Below are 15968 nucleotides of genomic sequence, written 5' to 3' on the forward strand. Positions count from 1 at the left end.
TGAGTACTACGAGAAACTCCCAGAAGAGAACTAACCACTTGCATCGATGGATGACCAAGACGTTTTTGCAATAACAAACTTAAATAAAAAATCACCACTTTATTTGCCTAAGGATTCCAAGCATGAACTGGACGGAATAAACTTAAGAACAATTGGAGAAAACGGCTTAAACTTTGTATTGATATTAATCACATATATATACACACACTAGTAGAATAAACTAAATGGCAAGCGGTTCAAACCCCCTAATGGCAAGCGGTTTTGAACCGCATGCTCTTAGGGGGCTTGCCAATAGCCTTTTAAATGGCAAGCGGTTCAGAACCGCTTGCCATTTGCAGAGAAAGGGCAACGGTTTGGCGCCAAAACCGCTGCCCATTATGCCTATAAAAAATAAAAAATAAAAAAAAAAAATTTTTGGTTTTTTTCACTTAAATTGATGCACAAACAAAATATATGTAAAAATATTAATATTTTTATTAATTTATTGATGTAATATTACAATTTCATTAAAAAAAATATTAAAAAAAAATAAATACAAGTAACAAAATTACAAGGCAGTTTCTCAAAAAAAAAATTAAAAAAAAAAAAATAATACAAGGCTCTTCACCACCCACGAGCATCAGCATCACCATCCACGCGCACCAGATCCCAGCCCACCACCACCACTCACCAGATCCATGCGCACCACCACCATACACCAGACCACCACCGACCACCAGATCCAACCCGTAACCCACCTCACCACCAACCCTCATAAACCCGTAACCCACCTCACTGAAGGAATTATGTCTTCGATAAGTGCAATAACTAGATATATCAAGGATCACTATTATGGAGATAATAAGTTCATTCTATTGGGGCGTCATCCTCTGTTGCTAGACTATGAGAGATGATCTTTGGGCTAGTCAAATGGACCAAAGCCCTTTAGAATGGATCCTATATTGGTCACACACAAGGGTATTGGCACAACTAGAAAACTGGCGATTTCCGACGGAAAAAATCCCTTGAAACAACCCTATTTTCCGTCGGAAAAGGTGTTTCCGACGGAATTTCGTCGGAAACTGTCGTCGGAAAACCTTTCGTAGGAAAATCGACCTTTTCCGACGAAATTTCCGTCGGAAACACTTTTCCGACGGAAATTCCGTCGGAGTAGATTCGTCGGAAGAATGTTTCCAGCCCGAAAAAAAATCCGTCGTAAATCTCCGACGGAATAGTGTTCCGTCGTAAATTTCCGACGGAATTTCCGTCGGAAAATTGTTCAGCCAAAATAAAAAAAACACGCCGCACCACCCCTGGCGCGGCGTGTCACCACCCAAACCTTAGCAGACCACCGCCACTAACCTTAACCACACCACCACCACCATTACCCCCCAACTCATAAAAAAAAAAAATTAAAAATAAATAAAAAAAAACCCAGATCTAAACCCCACCACCACCACCACCATTACCCCCCACATCAGCCCCTAACCTTAACCACACACCACCACCATTACCCCCCAATTCAGCCACTAACACCACCAGTCACCCCCAAACTAACCCTAAACCCAGATCTAAAAAATCCCACCCAAACCGCCTAATCGAACCCACCCAAACCACCTAATCGAACCCACCCAAAACCACCCACCTAAAACCACCACTACCGGCACCGAAACAAGCCAACCACAACCCAAAAATAAAAAAAAAATAAAAGAATCCCGACCCAACCCCAAAAATTCGAACACCAAAATTCAAAAAAACTGATAAAACAACAAAAAAAATAAAAAAAAATTACACATACCTTAATTCGACATTGTAAACCTCGAAATTGGGTTTAGAAGGCCAAATTCGACCACAAAAACTCTAGATCTAGAGTTTTCATGGTCGAATTTGGCCTAAAAACCTTTGTTTTCTATTGTTGATGTTGATGCCGGCGATGGTGTTGTTGATGTTGGTGTTGTTTGTTGTTCGTGGTGTTGTTGTTCGTGAGGAGAGAGAAGGGGGAAGGAGAAGACGAAGAGGAGAGAGAAGAGGGGGGAGAACGAAGAGGAAAAGAGGAAAGAAAAGAGGAGAAGAGGACGGAGAAGACGAAGAGGAAAGGACGGAGAAGAGGAGAAGAGGAAAGAGGAAAGACGAAGAGGATAGAGGACGGAGAAGAGGAAAGAGAAGAGAAGGAGAAGAGGAAAGAGAAGAGAAGGAGAAAAAAAAAGGAGTGGAGGCGGAAGAATGAAAGGGGTAAGGGGTTAGGGTTGTAAAAAAAAAATTTCCTTTTTTTTTTAAATTACATTCCGACGGAAAATTCCGTCGAAAAGTTCCGACGGATTTATTTTCCGTCGGAAATTGTACTTTCCGACGGAAATTCCGTCGGAAAAGTCATATATTCCGACGGATTTATTTTTCGTCGGAAATTTCCGACGGATTTCAGACAGAATTATTGAATTCGTCGGAAATATCCGACGGAAAAAAAATCCGTCGGAAATTTCATTTTTTCCGACGGAATAATGGGTCCGTCGGAAGCAGTCCGTCGCTATTAAGCTGTTTTCTTGTAGTGTGGGTTAAGCAAGTAAGAGGCCCATTAATGGGCCTCATGAGCAATTGACTAATCATGAATTGGATTGGGCTAGCATAGTTAGATTGGAACTAGGTTTTGGGCTTTTGACATGGGCTCTTATTTAGAGATGAGATCTATAAATAAGATCCATGCCTAGGGTTTGCACTAAGTAGTCATAATTCACACACTGTGAATTTTGACATCAATGCAACCAATCCCAAAACCCTAATCCTCTCTCCAACTCACGGCCCTCATCCTCCCCTCACGTCCGTACGGCCACCCCTTGGTGGCGCGTGTGGTGGTTATCGTGGTGGTTCTTGGTTAGTATGTCTCTCCTCTCCGTTGAAGGTTGATTGAAGCGTTCAGTCACGACTAACTAGCATTAGTGGAGGTCTTAATCTGTGCCCGTGGACCAAGTAGAGGAATCACGCTTGGGGTTCTTTATCTCCCTTTGTTCTTGCTCGATCACACGTGGAATCACGCTTTAAAGGTACGATTATTTGTGCTTTATGTGTTATGCATTAGATCCTTGGATTAGGTACTGTATGAATGTGATTCATGTTATTTCCGCTGCGTAGTACCTATAAAACCCTACAGTGGTATCAGATAGCCTATTGCATTTACGCATATTGCCAATAATTCTTTGATAATCCACAATTTTAATTCAATTAGGAGGGAGAATAACTAATTATGGGTCAATTATTATATTAAATATGATTTAACTCTTGGAATTGATTAAATGTGATTTAATAATGCTCAAAATAGCCATGAAGAGATCCGAATTTTGCCCTAGTTTATTCGAATTTTTTCGAACCCTAACCCTAATTTTTCGAAAATTTCGAACCTAATTAGCCCTAAAATCTGATTTTGTGCTTGATTTTGTTCGATTTCGATTGTTTAATGCTTCATGATTTTAATATAGTTGATTTTATGTATAAATTGTGAATTTTGCATGATCAATGATTTGATTTAAAACTTAAATTAAATTGGGGATTATTTTCATGAAGAACCCTAGTTTTAAAATTAGATTATGAATTTAATTTTAATTGGATGAATTAGCATAAAAGGAAAGGAAGAATTTTCAGCAGCAGCAACCGCGGCTGGGTGGCGCTGCCACGGCGGCTGCCGCTGCTGGTGGTTCGGAGGGAGGCGGGGTGGGGCAGTGGCTCGGGTCGGGGAAGTGCAGCAACAGCAGCACCGTGAAGCAGTTGCGCGGCGCTACCGCTGCTGCTGTGTGCCGCTGGCAGCAGCGTACACCTTGCGGTGTACGGCCACCGTGGCCGGCTTCGGCTAGCCACACCACGGTGGCTGGTGCACGGTTTTTTCAAAAAAAAAAAAAAAAAAAAAAAAAAAAAAAAACAGTTTTTGAAAATTTATTTCAAGATAATTATGAATTATTTTGGGATAAAATCAGTTTTATTTTGGATAAGTTAAAATATTTTGAAAACATGATCTTTTATTTTAAAAGATAAAATTGGTTTTATTTGGATAAAATCTTTTATTTTAGGATAAAATCAAATATTCAAAAGTTGTTATATTTGATATTATCCATATTTAAGTTGTTAAATTGGTAATTATCCTAAATTAAAGTGGTTAATTATGGATAAGATTTGTTAAAATATTCTGAGCATATTCCAAAAGGATAATAATTGATTTAAATAATGTGATTATCCCATAATTATTTTTGGATATAATTGATTTAAAATATTGTGATTGGCTAGTAATTAGGATAGAATTTCCTAACTTTGTTAGGATAATATTTGAGGATAAATATGATTTATCTTTTGAGATTAAAATAAGATTTGATTCTATCTCATGACTAATTTAGAATATATGATATTTTATTGATGATCATGAATAATATATGATATTATCTAATTGCTTTAATTAAAATATGAGATATTTAGATGCCATGTTTCCTTAATTGTGAACATTCGATGTTGTAGTTTAGGAAAGCATGATGAGTGATTTATTATGTGGCAATTTTATAATATATGATGTTTTTTATTGCTATATAATGACTAGTATGGCCCAGTAGATTGCTAAATACGATCTGCGCATCGTGATGTATTTTTGTAATCTTAGTACGGTCTACATACCGATAAAGTATTTTGTAATTTTATTTTATTTTATTTAAGTAGTAGATAGAATAGAGTAGAATTACAGGTTGCAGTTAATCCAAGAAGCCCATGAAGTGAAGGCCCAAAGGAGCAAGATGGATGCGATCCATGATGATTCAAGTGGGAGCATTTACTTTATTAGTTTTCTTAGGATTAGGGACCATGCTATGTCTTATTATGCATTCTGTATTTTATGCATGTTAGATTTTATTGATGTTTTGTGATGATGCGCTAGAGTTCACTATTTAATCACAACATAATAAATCTAGATCCCAGTAATATTGATGCAACTTTTCCAATTAAAAACCCGACGAAAACCTTGATCGTTTGTGATGGGTCGGCCTCAGCAGAGCATCATATATATCTTGGGGAAGTGGGGGTAGGACCGCATATCTACACTTTTAATTGGTTATATTCAACAAGGTTACCTAAAGCGTTTAGAACCTTGAAGCTAAGAGTTATAATTAAACATGCGATGGTTAATTATTCAACCAAGAATTACAAGAGTTGTAATCAGTAAAGAGTTTACTCACCTTGAAAATGTAATGGTTGATTGCAGAGCCTCACTCTGGTTAATTATTGCACGAATAAAGGATCTTGGAATCACTTAATTCAAGTTGGGATCGCTTAAATTGAACAGAGTGTTTTAAAGTTACCAATTTAATTCGCTTATGGTACTTTAAATTTTAATAAACATAATTGAATTTTGCGCTTACTTATAAGTAACATGACGTTCTAATTTTATTATTATATTTAATCTCCTCGATTGAAAATAAAGTTGAGAAACGTTCTCAAAAGTTTAAAAGATAATCCATAAACCTATATTCCAATTTTGCTAAGATTGTTCTAAAAGGCAAGTTTTAGAAATTCATGTCACAGGTCTAAGGTTGGTTTTATTCAAAATGTTAGAGTAAAATACCAACACATCTTCATTTTGAAAAATGTTTCAAGGGATATAATGAGATGGGAGGTACAAATCCTCCAAAAGACAAGTATAGAAATCCAATAAAATCTCTTATCTTCAATATGATTGAATATGAGAAAGTGATTGGAAATCTCTATGATCAAAAGTTGATCAAATGATAGTATTCTTCATCTATTTTATATAGAGTTTAATACTTGATTAAACTCAAATATAAATAATGATAGAATAGACTTAGCAAAATCATGAAAATTGCTTAAAATAGTTGAGCAAGGTATCATTTTGAACCTAAGAGAAATGTTCTAAGTGGCTCAAAGGGAAAGGTTTAGGAATATATGAGGAATGCATTAAGAAGTTATAGGCCAAGAAATGCAAACAAGTTGCTACTTCTCAAACCTAAAACTACTTACATGCTAAAAGTTGTTGTGAACAACAAATGTTTCAAATTAAATGGACCAATTCCAATTGATTAGATACTACCTCATATAGTTGGAAGGTAAAAGAATGGAAATGTTCCAATTTAAGAATTATATTATAGAAATTGATTTAGCATATTGCTACTTCTTGGACATATGATGTCTTGTTTAGATCACTCATTGCACAATGTGATTGAACTAAAGGAAGAAGTTATTGCTAAAGGAGAGATAAATCTACAAGTTTAGAAGCAAATGTTGCTACTTCACAAGTAGTATCTACAAGTTTGGAAGCAAAAGTTACAACTTTACAAGTAGAACCAGTATCTCACCACTAATAATTGGCTAGAATTAAATAAATGTTAGTCATTCTTGCCATTATCAAAACACCATTCAATGTTAGTAATGACTAAGCATCGAAGATTCAAAAACGTGGAATAAATGTTATTCTATGCTTCATTGAGTCATAATGTGTTTTGAATTGCTTAATAGGTTTAAAGTTCTATATGATAGAAATAATTAAACCATTTCTATATTTATAAATTATCTCTACTATGTCAATTAATTCGAATGAAAATGAAAATTGCATGCGAAAGATCCAAAGGGATGGACTTTCAATATCATTAGATTATGAATCTATTGATATATGTAATTATCATTCTAATTTGAAATTATGACTAAGTCACCATTTAGAGAAATGATGATGTGAACTCGAGGTCAAATACATATCGATGTAAGAAAACCAAAGGTTCAAGGCTAGAGACGGACAATGAAACTTCATTTGTGATATGATCACTTGTGCTTAGTTGAAGCATAAGAGTGAAGATTTTGAAATGTTCAAAATATTCAATATGAAGCTCAGTAACTTGACAAGATAATGATTACACTACAATATGATTGTAATTGTGAAAATTTAAGTCAAAACATGTAATTGGCAACATATTCGAAATATTGCGATATGATCGTAATAATGAGAATTTAAGCCAACACATTGATAAACATCCAAGAGTTGTGAAATCATTTTACAACAAAATCCGAAAGAAAACCTTGTGAAGTGTTTATGAAGGAAGCTATCAATCTATATGAGATATATTTTGATAATGGATGTAAATTACCTATCTTCCAACCATTGTTCAAGGGATATACTTTTAAGAAAAGCTACAAAACTAAACAAAAACTACATACGTCAAATCAAAAGTAGCAAAGGCTTCATATGTGATATGGATAAGAAAAGTTCTTATTAAGTCTTTCTACAAAGCAAGGAATAAAAGTTGTATTGAAACGTTTAATGCACATTAGATTCCTATATAGAGCACAGGGTACTACTACACAACCATACTTAGCACAAAACGTTTGTTGCTCAAGTAGGTGCCCTTACGGAAATTTTTCCAAAAGGTCAAGTGGGAGTAGTGTAAATCTCAAAAGAGTTTGAGAAAAGCAACAAACAAACGTGGTTCAAACCATGATAGGTTCACCCTATGCTAAATATGCCTCCTCAAAAGGCAAGTGGGAGTATAAGAATCTTGAAAAGTTTGAGAACCTTGAAAGAGTTCAAGAAAAGTGATTTCGAAAATCTTGAAGAAATTTGAGAAGTTATCGAATAACAGCAACAATATGAGCATGATTCACCTCATGATACAAATGACAACGCGTGGTCTCATTAAGTGTAATGGGATTAATAACCATGTGTCGAAGGTAGTACATTCCAAGTGCACATCCTCTATTGTCGTTTCTCATTGAAAACTAAACAAAGTTGTTGTATGAGTTTCAATTGTTGCATAAAAACCCACAGTGATGACTAGCATATGTAAAACTTAGCCAAAGAAATATGATTTCATATTGACTAAGAGTTCTAAAATATTTATTTTGGAACATTATGATTATGCAAGTAATAAGGATGATTTGACAAGTTATGACTCCAAGTGGTGTAAAAACCATGAATTCTTAAATAGACTCTAAGTCTGTAAGCAAGCGTATGACACTTGAATAATTTCCCTAAATTGGGTGAAACCCATTGTAAGCAAAGCAGACAAGAAAGAAAAACGTTTTATAACTAAAGCAAAGACTTGTTAAAGGATTCAACTAATTCATAGTATGACTACGCATTACGATAAAACCTTTACATGTTGCAAAGATCTATTAAAGATATTTAGTGATTCCTACCTTATAAGATTTGGTAGATGGATTTCAAAACACTTTCTTGAAATTGTTCATGAAAGAAGATTTGCATATGGTACAATCAAAAGTTGAAGATCCAATAATCCTAAGGATGCATAAAAGATCCATATTGGATTGAAGTTAGCATCAGGGAGTTAATGTTCTTAATTTTGCGAGTTAGTCAAATCGTTTGATGTTCTCGTAAAATGAAGGAAAAGGTCTTGAGTGTACAAGATGTTTAGTGGGAGCTATGAAGTCTTCTTGGTCTAGTACAAAGAGCGATTATTTGTTGCTTGAATAGTCAAGTAATGGTTAATGCATTTTGTATGAAAACCTTGGAGAAAAAGATGAGTACATTTGGGATTCAAGATCTATATAGATAGGTCTCGAAGGATGTTTGAGTTTTGGTTAAGAAGCTTATATTGATAAGATTCTTATAAGATTCAAAATTATATTGAAAAGAGTTTCAATTCCTTGTGACATGGCACGTTGCTTAATGATTCAATACCTTGAGAAAGGTTGATGAAATTAAGATTTTGAATGATGATCCTTATGCAATTTGCAAAGGACGCATCATGCATGTCATGGACTATACTTATCCATTTGATTCACGTGTTTTAAAGAACAAGTGATGATAGATTTCAATCGAAATCCAATGTAACGTTGGAATACAAATTAGAAATTCCTAAGTTCCTTGCGAAAGGGCGAACGAAAATTCTTAGTGTATGAAGATGAAATGATTATAAAATTTAGAAATTGCAAAATTCATGTTTATGAGAATGTCTCATGAACTCTACTTACTAAACCCCTTCCATGACCAAGGTATGAGAGTCGTACTAAGGTTTTTGGATTGAAGCAAGTTATGTAATTTTAGTTGTGTATGTTTTGAGAAAGCATATTACAAAAGTAAATACATTAGCTTGCAGAATTATGTTTATCAATTGAAACAAAGTTTCAATCTTATTTAATCGTGGTTTCAAGATTAAATAAAATGTCCAAAATAATTATGAATTGATGGGCTCACTAGGTTGATGACCTTTTGAATGAAACCCCACAGGTGAACTAAATTCATATATTATTTAAGTTCCTAGTTCGGAATCATTAAACTGGACATAAATGATTTCCAATAATGGACTAGCATGTTAAGATTGATTGGATAGCGCAGTTTCATGGGCTATAGGAGCGTAGTGATGCTCGGTCAATCACATGGATATGCATGAATGATGCATGATCGAACTATTGACCTACTTTGAAGTTCAAGTATAGATCTTCCGGATATATTAGTGGATTCCTTTGACATGAGTGGAACACTGTTTCTATTCAATGATTGTTTTGACTGTGGTACATTCAAACGTCTTGCCGTAAATGGGGATTATAAAGGATGTTTCCCGGTCACTTCATGAATTGAGTGGGAGCTTTGGTTGCCATAAGATTGGATTGAGTCTACCTATTTAATTAGGAATGTGTCTTGGCCCCTTGAAGAGAGAGAATTCAGAAAATGCATGGCCGTGCTCAAATGGATTACATTGTAACCATTTGTTTTGCAATTCTAACTCAGATTTCAAGAAAAGATTTGTAGATTAATATGATCACGACATAAGATGCAGTCATATTATCAAATCGACACACATTGACTTAAGGAATTTGAATATTGCGCACTTGTCTCAGACAAGTGGGAGATTGAAGGAATTATGTCTTCGATAAGTGCAATAACTAGATATATCAAGGATCACTATTATGGAGATAATAAGTTCATTCTATTGGGTCGTCATCCTCTGTTGCTAGACTATGAGAGATGATCTTTGGGCTAGTCAAATGCTCCAAAGCCCTTTAGAATGGATCTTATATTGGTCACACACAAGGGTATTGGGTTAAGCAAGTAAGAGGCCCATTAATGGGCCTCGTGAGTGTAGACACCTAAAAATGTCTCCCCAAAACCAAACCCGATGATGAACAACCTTTCACCGCCATTATTGGTCGGGTTCAGTATTTAATCCCGAGAGTGCTTAAAAATCATATTTAATTAAATTCGTATTTCTGAATAGTCCATGGATCAGTCTTGGTGTTTAGTAAAAAGCATAGTTTTAATTCCAGCCCAAAACCTTTTTTATTATTTATTTTTGGCCCATAGCTTTTATTTATTTCTTTTTAATTATTTTAGCCCAATTTTAATAAATCAGAAAAATGGCCCGAAATTATCAATCGGCACCTAAAATGCTGAATGAAATTAGGGTTAAAAATGAATTTAGACGGAAAAAGGACAAAACTGTTCCGTGTCACGGCAAGAAATCCCGCGCCACGGGAATCTTTCCCGTCTGACGGCAAAGAATCCCGTGTCACGGGAGATCTGATGTGACACGGGTACAGTATGTGTCCCTTCCGCGTAAACCCTAACGCGTTTTCTTCCCCCATGTGTTAAAAATTATCCCGTGTCACACAAAAGTGCACCGTGTCACGGGATTTTCTCCCGTCTGACGGTAGGGTTTACCGTGTCACGGTACACTTTGCCCTGTCACGGGATACTATTTTAGGGTTTATGTCATTTTAGGGTTCCGTGTGCTCCCTCAGCACATTTTTCCTATAAATAACCCCTCATTTCTGATGTACGGGGCATCAAAATAATCTCTCATTTTCCCTTCTATGCTCTAGCCTAAACACTAGCCTACCCTTCTCTTTCAAAATACCTTCCTTAAGCACTCCAAGGAGTCCATACTTTACCCGGGGTTCTGTCCTTAAGCCACGGTGTGAAAGGTAGAATTGTTTGAGGGTTTGGCCCCAAATCAATTCTCATTTACTTTAATTTAATTTCATTTTAATTATTGTTTAATTAATTTTCCTTGAAGTTACTAACGCGTTTATTGTTTTTATAGTAGCAAGCAAACAAAATCAAAGTAAGAATTATGTTCCTTTTATTTCTATTATTATTCTAACGGTTTTATATTGTTGGAATTATTGCTATATTGCTTCCAATATTAATGTTTATTCTATTATTATTTATGATCACCATATTGCATGTTAAAGGAAATATGTAATTGAATATAACGCCTAATAAGATAATTTGGACAACCGGTTTAGGTTCCTTTAATCTTGTTGTTTAATCAAGTGGTCACAAATATTTTAGAATTATGTGTGCATTAATATTCAACCAATTTAGCTTAATAATAGTTTGGAGCAAATTTGAATTTTGTTTGTATGCCTTTGAGATCATAGGAATGCTTTTCACAATAAGAATCGAGTAGAGGCCAATACGGGCGAATGTGACTCCATGACTCACTTCGTACCATCATCCCCGATCCTCCTTTCGTGGTTCCGAACCATATGGAGTTAGTAATCTCATGGATTATGAATGGGGTGTAACCTTCACGGGTCAATCGTTGTTGCCTATCGTTGTCCCTTAATCGTGGTTGCCTTTTATGATCCGTGAACGGTTTACAAGTTCCTTAAAAACTTGTTGGCGGCTCCCTACTTTATTTGTCCCTAATCATTGTCCCTTATCGTAATGTCAATTCCTACTTCCTATGAATGCCAAGCATATTCACACCATGCTTTAACGTAGGCGCACTTCGAACGACGCCTACAGTGAGCAATTGACTAATCATGAATTGGATTGGGCTAGCATAGTTAGATTGGAACTAGGTTTTGGGCTTTTGACATGGGCTCTTATTTAGAGATGAGATCTATAAATAAGATCCATGCCTAGGGTTTGCACTAAGTAGTCATAATTCACACACTGTGAATTTTGACATCAATGCAACCAATCCCAAAACCCTAATCCTCTCTCCAACTCACGGCCCTCATCCTCCCCTCACGTCCGTACGGCCACCCTTTGGTGGCGCGTGTGGTGGTTATCGTGGTGGTTCTTGGTTAGTATGTCTCTCCTCTCCGTTGAAGGTTGATTGAAGCGTTCAGTCACGACTAACTAGCATTAGTGGAGGTCTTAATCTGTGCCCGTAGACCAAGTAGAGTAATCACGCTTGGGGTTCTTTATCTCCCTTTGTTCTTGCTCGATCACACGTGGAATCACGCTTCAAAGGTACGATTATTTGTGCTTTATGTGTTATGCATTAGATCCTTGGATTAGGTACTGTATGAATGTGATTCATGTTATTTCCGCTACGTAGTACCTATAAAACCCTACACTCACCACCCAAAAAAACCAAATCACAACCCCTTATCTCGTATCACCACCAGCAGCCCCTTTATCCTGTATAATGACCACCACCAAGCACCTTAAACGCACCTTTAGGCCATGAAAACGACGATTTTGGCTTGAAATTATGGTTTAAAAGGTCAAATTCCACCATGAAAACGACGATCTAGAGTTTTCATGGTCGAATTTGACCTAAAAAACTCGAAAACCCTCACGCATGCATGAATTTGCTCGAAATTTGCTCAAATTTTCTCAAAATTTGTTCGAAATTGTACTCTAAATTCGCTCGAATTTAATTGGGGGGTTTTGGTCGAATTTCCTCAAATTTAACTTCAGATCAAGAGGAGAGGAGGGTGACAGAGAGTGAGAAAAATACCGAGGAGAGTGAGAAACTGAAAAATGGAGAAATGAGAAAGAGATCGAGTGAAAACTGAGAAAGAGAGGAGAGGAGATGAGTGAAAAACTGATAAAGAGATAATGGAGAGAGGAGAGAGGATAGAGAACTGGTGAGGAGTGAGAATGGAGAAAAGAGGCGTGAGAATAGATTATAATATGGGTAGGGTTTTTTTTTTGAATTGGCAAGCGGTTTGTGGTTGAACCGCTTACCATTATAACAAATGGAAGCGGTTATACCCCAAACCGCTTGCCAATACATGTAATGGGAAGCGGTTCGCGCCAAAACCGCTTGCCATTTTAAAAAAGAGTTTTTTTTTTAAAAAAAAAAATTGGGTCTTTCGAAGCGGATTTGAAAAACCGCTTGCCAATTGGGGCTTCCCATTTAGTTTTTTCTACTAGTGACAATACAAAATATAACCCAACTTGCCTAAAACTCTTAGAAGATAAACTTGCCAAATATGCACACATAACATAAATACACCAAACCGACTCTAATATCAAGCACAATACCCAGACCCATCAGTCAAGCATAATTCAATTCCCATATCTGGTATCACCTCCGACATATCGCTATTCACCTTTCACCATAAACAGAGAGAGGATAAGAGATTTTTTTCGTTCTTTTTCCAAAAAGAAGAAACTTATTTAGGATTAACCCTAAGTTGTTACTTGTAACATTTAGTGCATGGTCCCAAGTAAACGTTTGAATACATTAACGCCATCCCACATATGAAGAGCAACACTAGCCACCTAAGTATGTCTATAGACACCTAAAAATGTCTCCACAATATCTAACCCGATGATGAACAATCTTTCACCGCCATTATTGGAATGCTTAAAACAACCCAGGCCAATTCCTAGCCTATTTCCCCAAATCATAACTTATTTTCCTTTTTTCGTGTCTTTAAACCTAAAATCATTCATTTCATGTCCTTTTCATAAAAACGATTAGACCTATTTATTTTGGTCCATAATCTGGGTCCAATGATAGAATAGTTGGATGGGGATTGAAATCATATTTCCAACGATATATTATAAGCCCAAATCTGAGTTATAACGAATAAGTTATGACCAAAATACTAAACTGAGCCTAAACCGAAGCTAAGTCCACCTTACCTACGACCCAATGATCATGTGGAGGGTCCAAAGGATTTACTCCCATTCCTAAACCAATTAGGATTAATTGGATGCTTCTATAATCTGAATTATCCTTTTTAAAAAGATAAGATTAAAGAATTTGAAATTGAATAAAACTCCTCTTTTTTAATGTCCTAATTCAATTCGAATTGATAGACACTCAAAGATAGTCAGATATGATTTTAGTACCTCATATTTTTTATCCAAATCTTAGATGGTTGGATAGCCCTTGAAATTATCTTTTTAATGATATTATAATATTAAATTCTGAGCTATAACGAAAAAGATATGAATGAAATACGAAACTCTATCCAAAACTGACACCATCCCACTATTTTTGCCATATCTTTTATTTTAAAAATGATTTTAATCAGATTCAAAATGAATTAGGAATTAGATTTCAAGAGCTTTCCAACAACATAATATTTATCTTATTCCAATCTCTAAATCAAAAGATATGATAAAACCAAAAACAGCTAAAACAGCTGTCTATCGCAAGAGTTTTATTCTTGATTCGAATTCGATCTTTTCTTGATTCTTTGAACCTTCTTTTTTCATTATAAATATAGGTCATATTACCCGTTTTTCAATCATCAACAAGCTTGATAATTAAATCATTCTCTCTTCTTCTCTTATACACCAAAATCATTCTCACTCTCTCCCTCTTGCTTAAACCTAATTTCTAGCCTTCCCTATTCTCTCATCATACATTCCTTAAGCACTCCAAGGAGTCCATAATTGACCCGAGGTTCCATCTTTAAACCAAGACGTGAAAGGTATAATTAACTGAGGGTTTGGACCAAATTGATCAACTCTACTTTAATTTAATTTAATTGTTTCAATTTGATTTATATTTTTTATTCAAGTTACTAACAATATATTCATGATGTAGAAATTCAAGGAAACGCGAAAAGTGAGTAATTAATCTTTTAATTACTCTTATTATTATTCTTTGTTGCTAGTGTCATTATTAGGGTTATAATTTGATTTGACTAATGATATTATTGTTGAATTGCTTCCAATATTAATTTATATTCTACTATTATTATGATCACTATATACATGTTTAAAGGGAATGGGTAATTGAATATCATGCCTAATATTAATTTGGACAACTAGTTTAGGTTCCTTTTTAATCTTGTTGTTTAATTAAAGTGATCACGATATTATATAATTATATGTTGCATTAATATTCAACCAATTTAGCATAATAATAATTTGGAGCAAATTGAATCTTTATTTGCATGCCTTTGAGATTGCAGGAATCACTTTTCATAATAAGAATCAAGTAGAGACCAATACGGGCGAATGTGACTCAATGACTCATTTTGTACCATCATCCTTGCTCCTCCTTTCGTGGTTCCGAACCATATGGAGTTAGTAATCTCATGGATTATGAATGGGGTGTAACCTTCACGGTTCAATCGTTGTTGCCTTTCGTTGTCCCTTAATCGTGGTTGCCTTTTATGATCCGTGAACGGTTTACCAGTTCCTTAAAAACTTGTTGGCCGCTCCCTACTTTGTTTTGTCCCTAATTGTTGTCCCTTATTGTATGTCAATTCTCACTTCCTATGAATGCCAACTGTTAAGCATATTCACCACATGCTTTACGTAGGCGCACTTTGAACGACGCCCACATGCAATGTCCCACATATGTCTACTCAGCAGCTCATACAGCAAAAACGTTGGAAAAAACAAAACCATATCTCACGATGAGTAACTGGGGGCTCCTCGAAAATTAAAGCTATACCCTAGATTGATACATTAATATCAGCTAATTATAAAAAGGATAAAGGTGTTATTATATTAAGAAGCTGCTTTAATGAAGGAAATTAGACCATGACCTCAGACCAAACGGGAACCTCAAAAACGGCCTTGATTTGGTAACAGAGGATTTTTTTTTTCTTTTTTTTCAAATAAGAAATTTGAATTAACCGGCTAAAATAAGCTGCAAACAGAAAGTTTACCTACAGTGAAGGTTATAGTATTCTAATTGATACAAATGCAACTTCATTACCTTAATTGATATGTTTTGCAAAGTATAGTACCTAGAAGTGTATATAACTCTTTCAATGACAATAAAATAAGTCACAATAAGAACCAAGTGGATGCAATTTTTTCCCTAGAGGCAGATGCACCATGCTTC

The sequence above is a fragment of the Chenopodium album genome, chromosome 24 (genome assembly GCF_948465745.1).
Source record: "Chenopodium album chromosome 24, dcCheAlbu1.1, whole genome shotgun sequence".
NCBI classification, from domain to species: domain Eukaryota; kingdom Viridiplantae; phylum Streptophyta; class Magnoliopsida; order Caryophyllales; family Amaranthaceae; genus Chenopodium; species Chenopodium album.